This window comes from Cetorhinus maximus, unplaced genomic scaffold, assembly GCF_964194155.1.
Source record: "Cetorhinus maximus unplaced genomic scaffold, sCetMax3.hap1.1 HAP1_SCAFFOLD_1207, whole genome shotgun sequence".
In the NCBI taxonomy this organism is placed as follows: domain Eukaryota; kingdom Metazoa; phylum Chordata; class Chondrichthyes; order Lamniformes; family Cetorhinidae; genus Cetorhinus; species Cetorhinus maximus.
The window spans coordinates 84526-98275 of record NW_027597149.1 but is presented as its reverse complement, the minus strand read 5'-3'; the positions used below and the strand labels follow the sequence as shown (position 1 = coordinate 98275).

Below are 13750 nucleotides of genomic sequence, written 5' to 3'. Positions count from 1 at the left end.
TCACAACACCGGCCATGTTTTAGATTTCGCAGTGATTTATGTGGAGAGTTGGGCTAAAGGGGGTTTGGTGGGGGCGGGGGCGTGAAATGGAAACAATCCACTATCAGCGGGTCAGTAAAACTCACTTTGGGGCAGTGTAGCCATGGTTGCAGTTCAGGAGAGGCCACAGGCACTGTGCGCACAGCAAGATCCCACAAGCAGCAATGTGTTCAGCCAGGCATCCTCCCCATAATCCCCCAGAAAGGACTCAATTTCTTCTGTAAAACTTTGGGGAAGTTGGGGGGGTGGGGTTGGGAAATGCTGATGCTTTCCAAGCCCCCCCAACATCCCCCATCCCACCCACACACTTCATCTGTCCAATTCCTCATCTGAGCTGAAACTCGGGAATTATTCGGCGTTACAAGACTTTACCCAGTGTCGTTCACGTTTAGAAATTTAATTCCAGGCCCTCAAACAGTCAATGAATGATCTTTTTTAAAAGTTGCAGCAGAGGAAATGCACATGATTTGTGCACAGCAAGATCCACAGGCAGTTCCACTGAGGGGACATTGCCACACTGGAGAACACACCTGTGCCCCCCTCTTCACCATCCCCTCCTTCCATCTGTTCCTCCCTGACTCACTCTTTCTCTTTCTCTGTTTTGCTCAAACTCTCGCCCTCTCTCTCCCTGCCCTTCTTTCTCTCTCTCTCTCTCCCTCTCTCTTCCATTCTCTCTCCCTCCCCTTCGCTCTCTCTCTTGCCCTCTCTCTCCCCTTGTCTCTATCTCTCTCTCTCCCTTCTGTCTCTGTCCTTCTCTCCACCTCTCTCTCTCTCTCTCTCTCCCCCTTCTGTCTCTATCCTTCTCTCCACTCTCTCTCTCTCTCTCTCTCTCTCTCTCTCTCTCCCTCTTCTGTCTCTGTCCTTCTCTCCACTCTCTCTCTCTCTCTCCATCTCACATGCCTGCAGATGGAGAGGCAAAGGGAGAGGCAGAGACAGGACCTCAATAAACTGGACTGAAAATGACTGCTGCATATTTCATTAAACCCTCAATTCATGGCACTGTCTATGACTCCGACAGTATACGGGGGGGATTATAACATCTTCACGTTAGCAACTTTAACTCTGAGCTTTCCCGAGTGAATTAAAAGTGTGGTCAATGTTGGGATTTAGGAAATTCAGTGGGTATTTGTGCACAGCAAGATCCCGCACACCACAATGTGGGAATAGCCGGGTCAAAGTGTTGTAGGTGAGAATTGATGAAAAGACAGGGTGGGATAAAGACTTTTACACAAAATAGCAAAGCAGCTGGTCACGAATCACCCTCTTGGTCGCACAGTTTTAGTTTTGTAACTAAATCCTGCCCTCTGGAAGAATATGAGTGAGAATGGGGCTTTCCTCCTGAGACTGGGAGCTGGGCAGTGACGACACTCGGAGACCCCCAGACCCCTGTCCCTTCCCCCACCCCCACTCCCTCCTTTGTTTTGCTGTCTCTCAGTTCTCCCTCACTCTCCGCTCTCTGTAGGGAAGGCTGCAGCCATTTTGTGTACACAGCAAGATCCCACAAGCAGCAACCTGTAAATCTTCGGATGAATCTGTCTCAGTGATGTCGATTGACGGAGTAAATCTTGTCTGAAATGTCAGGCAGTGAGAAGAATAGGAAACCACAGTTTGTAACGTTCTAACCCTTTGAGCTTCAGTCACAGACCCTGCGCTAAAACCTCAGGGACATGAACAGGGCCAGTCACACAGACCAATCCACAGCTCACCCCAAAATCTCACCGGCAAGGCTGGAAGGAGCAAGTGGCAAATGGGGCCCACTCCTTCACCATCCCCCACCCCCTCCCCAAACCCCTAATCCTCACCCAATTAAAATAATGACAAATCACATTGGTGTTTCTTATGCATTTAAGAAAAGATGAAATACAGAAACACACACACATACACCTCAACCCCCCACCCCCGGGTGCTTTACAGTCAATGAACCAGTTTTTTAAAAGTGTGCTCACTGTTGCAGACTCCAGCCCAGTGTTGCACAGCAAGATCCCACAAGCGGCAGTGAGTTCCCCTCCAGATAGGAAATCTGTCCCTGAGCTCACAGGACACTTTTTAAAATTGCCAAGCCAGGATTTATATTTGCAAATCCCAATTTCTGGAAGGATGTGAGGAGCTGGGCAGTGAATCCACACCGGGGACACCCGCCCACTCCCGATCTTGTCTCACTTCAAACCCTCACACCACCGACTCCATTTCCCCTCTCTCCCTGTTCCCTCTCTCCCTCTTTCTCTCTCTCTTTCATTCTCTGACTCTCTTTCTCTCTCTCTCCCTGTCTCTCTTTCTCTCTCCCTCTCTCTGTCCCTTCCCCTCAGTTTCTTCTCACCCTTACCTTTCTCTCTCTCCCTCTCCCTGTTTCCCCACACTTCACCTTTCTTTCTCTATATCCTCTCTCTCAGTTTCTCCTCATTCTCTCCCATTTCTTTCTCTCCCTCTCTCTCCCTGTTTCCCCTCACTCTCTCCCCTATCTCTCACTCTCTCCCCTATCTCTCACTCTCTCCCCTATCTCTCACTCTCTCCCCTATCCCTCACTCTCTCCCCTATCTCTCACTCTCTCCCCTATCCCTCACTCTCTCCCCATCTCTCACTCTCTCCCCTATCTCTCACTCTCTCCCCAATCCCTCACTCTCTCCCCTATCCCTCACTCTCTCCCCTATCTCTCACTCTCTCCCCTATCCCTCACTCTCTCCCCTATCTCTCACTCTCCCCGTCTCTCTTACTTTCTTTGACTCTCTTTCTTTCTCTCTCTACCCCTCTCTATGTTTCTCTCGCTGTCTCCCTCTTTCTCCCTCTCTCTCTCTTTCTTCGTCCCTCCCTCTCTCCCCTTTCTCTCCCTCGCTGTCTACCTCTCCCTCTCCTTTCTCTCACTCTCTCTCTATCTTTCTCCATTTCTCTCTCCCCCTCTCTCTCCCCTCTCTCTTTCCTTCTCTGCCTGTCTCTCTCTCTCTCTTTCTCTCCCTCTTTCTGTTCGGGACACATAACAGAGAGAGACAGACAGTATTAAAAATGGCTCCTCAAATTTATCCTTTCAATTCATCGCCCTGCCTAAAACACAAGCGCGATTCGGGAATTATCCCAATCGCTTACACGTTTTCACTGCCTCATTTCCCATCCCCTCAGGAAAGCTTTTACAATAACAAGATTTTAAAATTTAAATCTTTGTTGCACAGTGTGAAACACTGAATGAATTTTTTGGCACAGCAATATCCCAAATTTATGAATTATCCGCTGTGTTTAGCACTGCTTTTTATCTGATGACTGACTAGAGAGAGAGAGAGAGAGAGACTGAGACAGTGAAATCTCCCCTTTCAGAAATTTTGAACTGAATTAAAATGGCCCCTGTGCCCCCCATCCCCCGATTTAAACCCTCCCATTGCACGGACGTGACAGTCTCAACAATCAGATCCTCAGTCAACTGAATTAAACTGGCCGCTGTGCTTTTCGTTTCACTGTCCTAATCACCGCTCCGCACAAAACCTCTTCCCTCTTGGGGGGGAGAGTCCTGTCTGTCAGACACCACATGTTTGTGTCAATTCACAAGGGGGTGGGTTACTTTAACCCCAGGCTTCAAACCGGATTGAAAACTCCAAGGCCGCAATTTGGAACTAGTTAATCTGAGGCACCACCAAAAAAAAAAACCGGGTCCCAGAGAGAGGAGATTAAACCTCGGGGTAATGAACAGGCACAACTCACATGGAGGCCCATGTTGGGCGATGCCTGTGGGATAGGCCTCTGTCCCCGTCCCCTCTGGAGGAAGCTATCCAGGGATTCCTCCAAACGTTGGCAGTTTTCGAAAGGAAAATTCCTGCTGGGGAGGAAGAGAAAGAGAAATAAAGTGATTCAAAGACAAGAACGTTTTGAAGGGAATTAGCACAGCAAGATCCCAGGGTTTCAATTCTGTCACACACAAACCATCTCAATGAGCGACATCCAAATGCAAACCAGTCAGTTAAAACAGTTAGGAGTTTAAATTCCAGGCCCTTTGGAGAGTTTTGAACTCAGTGGATTAATTATTAAAGCACAGTCAATGTCGCAAGATAGGAAATGCGGCAGGCAATTAATGCACAGCAAGATCCCACAGGCAGCTGTGTGATATTAGCCAGATAACCTGGTTTTGGTGATACTGGTTAAGTGTTCAATATATGTTAGAACTCCAGAGACTCACGTTCCTGTCATTTAACACTCTCCCTCCTTCTCCCTTCTCTTTCTCCAGCTCTCTCTCTCTCTCTCTCGGGTTTATCTCTCGCCCTCCCACTGCCAAATTTATCACACTGCCCTGTCCACGAAAGGCATTTAAGCCTTTAGATTCAGGATTTTTAATTTACCCTTGAGGGGGGGGAGGTGAGTCCTGCCTTTCAGTCACCTGGGGGGGTCAACATGTATGTGTCAAATCGCAAGGCGGGTATTTTAACCCCAGGCCTCAAACTCCATGGACAGAATTTTATGGCCCTATTTCAGCAGAGACGGAGCCTTAAACTGCGGCGAGACATTCTAAACCCCACTGACTTCAATAGGAATGTAAAATCCTGTCCCAGGGCTGCCATTCCAACAGGAACTTGTTAACCTGAGGCACCATGAAAAACAGAGTACCAGAGAGAAAATTAAACCTCAGGGTCATAGTCAGGCAGAACTCACATGGAGGCTCTTCCATAGGGTGAGAACAGGCCTCAGGCCTCTGGGGGAAGCTCTTGTCCAAGGATTCCAAACTTTCCTCCTCTGGATCTTTATTTCGCAGCTTTCGAAAGAATAATTTCTCAGGAGAAACAGATAAAATTAGTTCAAAGGTGAAGCAAGAACCTTTTTAAACAAAATAGCACAGCAAGATCCCAGGCTTCTCCACCCTCGACCCCTCCTCCCACACACACCTCACAGCAACACCTAAATACAAATACATCACAGTACAGTAATAAACCAGAGAAAGAAACCACACAACGAATACACCCACACAATCTCAACCAGGGACATGTGTCTACCCTCCTGATAGAGAGAGAGGGAGAGGAGGGTTTGGGGTTAGGAATGAAACATTCTTGCCCACATTTATCCCGAGTGAGCTGTTTGCTGTCTTCAACCCCTGGAGTCTCAGACATGTTGGAATGTCTCTCCGTCTGCTCCCGAGGAAGCCTGAAATATTAATCCCAGGGCAAACACTTTGTGGAATCTTCCTGTCCATTGAAATGTTAATCCCAGGACAGCAAAGTTTAGCCTTTACTTGATTATTTTTAAAAATTTAACACTTAATGTTGGGAATGTCATTACAGTTTCAAAATATCAAGTTATGTCCGTGAGTCTCCATATGTGTCCGTGTGTGTGTGTATGTCTGTCCGTGTGTGTGTGTGTGTGTCTGTCTGTGTGTGTCTCCGTGTGTATAAGTGTCCATGTGTGTCTGTCTGTCCGTACGTATGTGTCTGTGTTTGTCCGTACGTGTCTCCGTGTGCGTGTGTCTGTCCGTATGTTTCTCCGTGTCTGTGTGTCCATGTGTGTGTGTCTGTCCGTACACGTGTGTCTGTGTGTGTCTGTGTCTGTCCGTACGTGTCTCCGTGTGTGTGTGTGTGTGTGTCTCTGTGCGTGTTTCCCTCAGTGTCAATGATCCCATCATGTTACTTCATTATGAAATTCTCTATAAATCCCAAGCTGCCTGTGACCCGACTCAATGAAAATCCACAATCATTTTAAAATTGGGGAATCCCTCTCTGTGTCTGGCTCCCTTTCTCTGTCGCTCTATCTCTCCATCTCTGTCTCTCCTACATTGCCACATCCTCACAAGTAGAAACTCTGGTTCTCACATAGTGACAAACTCACACTGACACACTCATGCACACACTCACATTCAGACACACAAAAATCCTGATACATGCACACACACTCACACATCCTTTCACAATTACACACTACACTCACACTCATACTTTCAAACACTCACACACACACTCAGATTGACACAAATACACACACTCACACAGGCAAACCCTCTTACATCCACATTCACACACTCACAAAACACACTCATGGGCCAGGACTTTCCCCTTGTCGGGCGAGTTTGGTGGGAGCAGTCGGGAAGCCGAATGCCGCCCGTGATCGGGGCGGCACCACCGGCCAATGAAGGCCTGCCCAGCGTGAAACGCGAGTGGTGACGGTCAGCACTGCCTGTGTGGGGTTGGGGGAAACGGGCGAGCGGGCAAGTTCACACAAGCACCCACGGGCAAAGCTCCCTGAGGCACAGAGCTGCCTGAGGCACAGAGCTCCCTGAGGCACAGAGCTCCCTGAGGCACAGAGCTCCCTGAGGCACAGAGCTCCCTGAGGCACAGAGCTCCCTGAGGCACAGAGCTCCCTGAGGCACAGAGCTCCCTGAGGCACAGAGCTCCCTGAGGCACAGAGCTCCCTGAGGCACAGAGCTCCCTGAGGCACAGAGCTCCCTGAGGCACAGAGCTGCCTGAGGCACAGAGCTCCCTGAGGCACAGAGCTGCCTGAGGCACAGAGCTGCCTGAGGCACAGAGCTCCCTGAGGCACAGAGCTCCCTGAGGCACAGAGCTCCCTGAGGCACAGAGCTCCCTGAGGCACAGAGCTGCCTGAGACACAGAGCTCCCTGAGGCACAGAGCTCCCTGAGGCACAGAGCTGCCTGAGACACAGAGCTCCCTGAGGCACAGAGCTCCCTGAGGCACAGAGCTCCCTGAGGCACAGAGCTCCCTGAGGCACAGAGCTGCCTGAGACACAGAGCTCCCTGAGGCACAGAGCTCCCTGAGGCACAGAGCTCCCTGAGGCACAGAGCTGCCTGAGGCACAGAGCTCCCTGAGGCACAGAGCTCCCTGAGGCACAGAGCTGCCTGAGACACAGAGCTCCCTGAGGCACAGAGCTCCCTGAGGCACAGAGCTGCCTGAGGCACAGAGCTCCCTGAGGCACAGAGCTCCCTGAGGCACAGAGCTCCCTGAGGCACAGAGCTGCCTGAGACACAGAGCTCCCTGAGGCACAGAGCTCCCTGAGGCACAGAGCTGCCTGAGACACAGAGCTCCCTGAGGCACAGAGCTCCCTGAGGCACAGAGCTGCCTGAGGCACAGAGCTCCCTGAGGCACAGAGCTCCCTGAGGCACAGAGCTCCCTGAGGCACAGAGCTCCCTGAGGCACAGAGCTCCCTGAGGCACAGAGCTGCCTGAGGGAGGTGAAGAGTTTTAAAAATTAAACATGAAGATTTTTAAAATGTTAACAAACCTGTCTCCTCGTGTGACTCTATCACTCTCTCACACTCATATGCTTTCACACACACACTCAGCTTGGCAGGCCAGTACTAGCAGGGGGCCACAAGGATCACTGCTGAACCCCCAGCTACTTACAAATTAAAGCAATGACTGAGATAAAGGGAACACATGTTCCCCCCGTCCCCGACTGTGGTCACTTTGATCATCATCTGCAAACACTCGGAGGACAGGAAAACATGGGGTTAATTATAGAGTAAACCTCCCTCTACACTGTCCCCATCAAACACTCCCAGGACAGGTACAGCACGGGGTTAGATACAGAGTAAAGCTCCCTCTACACTGTCCCCAACAAACACTCCCAGGACAGGTACAGCACGGGGTTAGATACAGAGTAAAGCTCCCTCTACACTGTCCCCATCAAACACTCCCAGGGCAGGTACAGCACGGGGTTAGATACAGAGTAAATCTCCCTCTACACTGTCCCCATCAAACACTCCCAGGACAGGTACAGCACGGGGTTAGATACAGAGTAAAGCTCCCTCTACACTGTCCCCGTCAAACACTCGCAGGGCAGGTCCAGCACGGGGTTAGATACAGAGTAAAGCTCCCTCTATATTGTCTCCATCAAACACTCCCAGGACAGGTACAGCACGGGGTTAGATACAGGGTAATGCTCCCTCTACACTGTCACCATCAAACACTCCCAGGGCAGGTACAGCACGGGGTTAGATACAGAGTAAAGCTCCCTCTACACTGTCCCCATCAAACACTCCCAGGGCAGGTACAGCACGGGGTTAGATACAGAGTAAAGCTCCCTCTACACTGTCCCCATCAAACACTCCCAGGGCAGGTACAGCATGAGGTTAGATATAGGGTAATGCTCCCTCTACACTGTCTCCATCAAACACTCCCAGGGCAGGTACAGCACGGGGTTAGATATAGGGTAATGCTCCCTCTACACTGTCTCCATCAAACACTCCCAGGACAGGTACAGCACGGGGTTAGATACAGAGTAAAGCTCCCTCTACACTGTCTCCATCAAACACTCCCAGGGGAGGTACACTATGGGTTGGGCACAGAGTAAACCTCCATCCACGCTGCTCCCATCAAACACTCCCAGTACTGATACAGCTTCGGGTTAGATACAGAGAAAGCTCTGTCTGTCAGAACTATCCCCAGAAACACTTCCAGGACAGGCACAGCACAGGGTTAGAAATGGAGGAAATCTCCCTCTACACTTTTCCTGTCAATCCCCCAGTTCTGTCACAATTTAGGATTAGATACAGAGTAGAATTTCCTGTCCACTGTCCCCAGTGAACACTCCCAGCTCAGCTACAGTGCAGGGTACAATTGTATTCAGAATATATGTCCTAACGTAGAGTTCCAACCAAACACTTCCAGGCTTCACACATTAAATACACAGTAAGGTTCTCTCCACCCAGTGCCCGTGAAACTCTCCCAGGGCAGGTAGAGCACGGAGCTAGGTATAAACTGAAACTCCCCTTGCACAGTCCCCATCAAACACTCCCGGGGCTGATACAACACAGGGTTGGATCGAGAGTTAAGTTCCCTCTACACAGTCCCATCAATTGGTGTAAAGAATTAATGGAGACTTGCTGTGATGAAACAGAACTTTGGAGTTAAAATAGCCACCATGAACCAACTTAAAATGGTGAAATGATGGTTGTGGAGGTTAAAAGATGGTCAGAGAGAGCGATAGACATGTACAAACAAGCTGAGACAGGCATACAGATGAACAAATAGATACACAAACAGACACAGACACACACACACACCATGCACTGGCAGATGGGAGTGAGTTATTCTGTGCAGGAGATTCTGTTACGTGCAGTTTAATTATTTTATTCAGAAAACAGCATTTTAATTCACAACAGCCCAGTGTGGTAGTAGATAAATTCCTGCTTCTGGGATCAACCCTGGTTTCCAGTTTAAAAATATGCGACACATTCCAAACAAGCCTCACACCTTCAAGTCAACGGTTTAGCTGCCATCTCACCTTTTGTATTTTACAATCCCTCTGCTCTCTTCATGAGGCTGAAGGATTGACACTTGGACAGACAGTGTGGAAGCTTTTAATCCTCTCAGGACATTTACCGTAAACAGTTTATCTGAAAGGGACATCACTGTATTTGCAGTTTAATCAATCGAAAACTGGCAAGTCCATTCAAACCGCCCCCATCTCCTGTTCCTACAGAGATAACTCACTTATCCACCAGGCAGGGGTTTCTGAAGGAAAGATGTTTATGACAAGTTCTCAATATACAAGTTGTAACATTTTTCAGGATGCAGTGATTTGATCTTTTAAGGCCGTGGATGTGGGCCTCAGGTCCTGGGGCCTTTAGTCCTAATGGTTTTCCCAGTGCCCTTTCCCTGGTGATGGTCATTGTTTGACCTCCCTTCCTCTCTCCATTTTCAAGTATCTTTAGGAGTCTTGTACAGTGAATGCAGACACAAAATGCGTGTTCAATACTCCCGCCATTTGCTGTTTTGCCATTGTGAACACTCTCCAGAAGAGCGACACTCACTTTAGTTCCTCCTTTCCTATTCAAATACTTGCTATTTTTTATTCAAATTTTACAAAGTAGCCCATAACCTGTGGACACGTTCAGAGGTTTTGCAAATACAAAGGAGAACAAGGAACACACTGAAGTTGAATCGATTTGCGCATTAACCCGACATAGTTTCTGATGTTCTAGAAACATAGAAACTAGGAGCAGGAGTAGGCCATTCGGCCCCTCGAGCCTGCTGCACCATTCAATATGATCATCCAACTCAATCGCCTGCTCCTGCAATAGAAAATAAGAGCAAGACATAACCTAAAGCACCTTCAGGATTCCACTCGCCTGCCTCAAATTTTAACAGCAGCCGGGCAAACGAGAAACTTGGTTCCACCGAGATTTGAACTCGGATTGCTGGATTCAAAGTCCAGAGTGCTCACCGTTACACCCTGGAACCTACATTACTGCAGTCCTCAGGATCATGTCTTTTCTGCATTCACATTGGCGCCAAAGTTCCCAGCGACCCGTCAAATGCTTCTCCTCGTGTGACGCAAACTGTTGCATCCTTTCAATGGGACAGACAAAGAGCAGGGCCAACAGCCAGAACAATGATGGTGCAGGCAGCTGGCACAAGCAGCTCAGCCATGCGCATTCCAATGGCAGGCGAGCTGGTTCAAAATTCGTCCTCTCGAATCGTACACCACGGCAATTGTAAAGGAGACGCAATTTGCCGAACCTGTCGGCGGGATTGTCAAAAGTATAAGGTTCCACCGAGATTTGAACTCGGATCGCTGGATTCAGAGTCCAGAGTGCTCACCATTATCCCATGGAACCCAGACGATGCCCCTTGTTGCTGAATCGTTGCTCCAAGAAGATTACTTCTTTCATTTAAAATGGCAGCAACTGTAACAGTGACAACGACACGTCGTTACTTGATGCCATTGACAAGGGAAGAGTTTGCAAGATACTTCACACCTAGGTTATATCAAACAATTTTGGCACAAGTCGCATGGGGAGATTTTAGGAGAACTCATCAAAAGCTTCATCCAATCATTACGTTTCAAAGTGCGCACTTGTTCCTGGTGAGGCAACGGACCTGCGTTGCCAGGTCATCTCAAGGTGAGCCATGAGACCCAGGTTGCGAACTGCTTGCCAAAGCCTCAGGCAGCCTCCCAGGGAGAGGGATTTATGGCCAGTGAACATAGTTCGAGATGTCGAGCTGCACTGCAAATTGCGATGTTTCGCTGAGACACAAGAAAATTTGCAAATCTATCTGGCTAACAAAATTGCAAGCACTTGACAATTTCATGTCCACCATTCCACTTTGGCTTCATGTTTGGCAACACATTGCTTCAGCTCTCGCACTTGCTCTGCACCTAAGATTGTCTGCTCTGCAAATGAAAGAGCTGCGGTCAAGCAGCCACTCGTAACAATGCTGCTTCTCTTCCCTACTTCTCGGTAATATGACACTCTTGCCAAATGATCCAAAAATGAGCATTGCTAAGCAGTGGTGCACGAGACTTGACCAGGAAAGACGGGATAAAATTGATGCTCTTCAAGGACGCAAATCAAGTGATATCTGCCTGCCCTTGATCGCTTTCGAGCTTGCCTGTTGAATTTCAAATGCCGTGCAGCCAATGCCTCCAACTCAGGCATATGGCATCTGCCTGAGCCGCCTCTCGCTCAAGATTATGAAGAGCTGAAAGCCAGAAAAAGCACGGAGAACAGCAAAGACCTTCACCTTTTCAGGTTTCTACTCGCCTGCCTTCAATTTTAACAGCAGCCATGGAAACGAGTAACTTGGTTCCACTGAGATTTGAACTCAGATCACTGGATTCAAAGTCCAGAGTGCTCACCGTTACACCATGGAACCTACATTGCTGCTGTCCTCAGGCTCATGTCTTTTCTGCATTCACATTGGCGCCAAAGTTCCCAGCGACCCATCGAATGATTCTCCTCGTATGACACAAACTGTTGCATCCTTTCAATGGGACATTGAAGCAATGTGTTGCCAAACATGACGCCAAAGTGGAATGGTGGACATGAAATTGTCAAGCGCTTGCAATTTTGTTAGCCAGATAGATTTGCAAATTTTCTTGTGTCTCAGCGAAACATCGCAATTTGCAGTGCAGCTCGACGTCTCAAACTATGTTCACTGGCCATAAATCCCTCTCCCTGGGAGGCTGCCTGAGACTTTGGCAAGCAGTTCGCAACCTGGGTCTCATGGCTCACCTTGAGATGACCTGGCAACGCAGGTCCGTTGCCTCACCAGGAACAAGTGCGCACTTTCAAACGTAATGATTGGATGAAGCCTTTGATGAGTTCTCCTAAAATATCTCTCTCTCTCTCTCCATCTCACATGCCTGCACTTGGAAAGCCAAAGGGAGAGACAGAGACAGGACCTCAATAAACTGGAATGAAAATGACTGCTGCATATTTCTTTAAACCCTCAATTCACGGCACTGTCTATGACTCTGACAGTATACGGGGGGGGATTATAACATCTTCACATTAACAACTTTAACTTTGAGCCCTCCCAAGTGAATTAAGAGTGTGGTCAATGTTGGGATTTAGGAAATTCAGTGGGTATTTGCGCACAGCAAGATCCCACACACCACAATGTGAGAACAGCCGGGTCAAAGTGTTGTAGGTGAGAACTGATGAAAAGACAGGGTGGGATAAAGACTTCTACACAAAATAGCAAAGCAGCTGGTCACGAATCACCCTCTCGGTCGCACAGTTTTAGTTTTGTAACTAAATCCTGCCCTCTGGAAGAATATGAGTGAGAATGGGGCTTTCCTCCTGAGACTGGGAGCTGGGCAGTGACGACACTCGGAGACCCCCAGACACCTGTCCCTTCCCCCACACCCACTGCCTCCTTTGTTTTGCTGTCTCTCAGTTCTCCCTCACTCTCCGCTCTCTGTAGGGAAGGCTGCAGCCATTTTGTGTACACAGCAAGATCCCACAAGCAGCAACCTGTAAATCTCCGGATGAATCTGTCTCAGTGATGTCGATTGACGGAGTAAATCTTGTCTGAAATGTCAGGCAGTGAGAAGAATAGGAAACCGCTGTTTGTAACGTTCTAACCCTTTGGGCCTCAGTCACAGACCCTGCGCTAAAACCTCAGGGACATGAACGGGGGCCAGTCACACAGACCAATCCACAGCTCACCCCAAAATCTCACCGGCAGGGCTGGAAGGAGCAAGTGGCAAATGGGGCCCACTCCTTCACCATCCCCCACCCCCTCCCCAAACCCCTAATCCTCACCCAATTAAAATAATGACAAATCACATTGGTGTTTCTTATGCATTTAAGAAAAGATGAAATACAGAAGAACACACACATACACCTCAACCCCCCACCCCCGGGTGCTTTACAGTCAATGAACCAGTTTTTTAAAAGTGTGCTCACTGTTGCAGACTCCAGCCCAGTGTTGCACAGCAAGATCCCACAAGCGGCAGTGAGTTCCCCTCCAGATAGGAAATCTGTCCCTGAGCTCACAGGACACTTTTTAAAATTGCCAACCCAGGATTTATATTTGCAAATCCCAATTTCTGGAAGGATGTGAGGAGCTGGGCAGTGAATCCACACCGGGGACACCCGCCCACACCCGATCTTGTCTCACTTCAAACCCCCACACCACCGACTCCATTTCCCCCTCTCTCCCTGTTCCCTCTCTCCCTCTTTCTCTCTCTCTCTATCATTCTCTGACTCTCTTTCTCTCTCTCTCCCTGTCTCTCTTTCTCTCTCCCTCTCTCTGTCCCTTCCTCTCAATTTTTCCTCACCCTTACCTTTCTCTCTCTCCCTCTCCCTGTTTCCCCACACTCTCACCTTTCTTTCTCTATATCCCTCTCTCTCAGTTTCTCCTCATTCACTCTCATTTCTTTCTTCCCCTCACTCTCTCCCCATCTCTCACTCTCTCCCCTATCTCTCACTCTCTCCCCTATCTCTCACTCTCTCCCCTATCTCTCACTCTCTCCCCATCTCTCACTCTCTCCCCTATCTCTCACT

General features: G+C 48.9%; 1 long non-coding RNA gene and 3 other non-coding genes across 4 annotated transcripts in view; all 4 read right to left on the bottom strand.

The window, feature by feature from the left end:
• Window positions 1-3700: 3700 nt before the first annotated feature.
• The window catches only part of LOC144675867 (uncharacterized), a 53775-nt gene continuing 43725 nt past the window's right edge, over window positions 3701-13750 (bottom strand). Inside the window, exon 3 of the long non-coding RNA XR_013575190.1 lies at window positions 3701-3838. This is a non-coding gene — a long non-coding RNA (uncharacterized LOC144675867). The remainder of the gene's footprint in view (window positions 3839-13750) is intronic.
• trnaq-uug (transfer RNA glutamine (anticodon UUG)) lies at window positions 10125-10196 on the bottom strand. Its single transcript has one exon. It is a non-coding gene; the product is annotated as a tRNA-Gln (tRNA).
• trnaq-cug (transfer RNA glutamine (anticodon CUG)) lies at window positions 10502-10573 on the bottom strand. The gene has a single exon. It is a non-coding gene; the product is annotated as a tRNA-Gln (tRNA).
• trnaq-uug (transfer RNA glutamine (anticodon UUG)) lies at window positions 11541-11612 on the bottom strand. The gene has a single exon. It is a non-coding gene; the product is annotated as a tRNA-Gln (tRNA).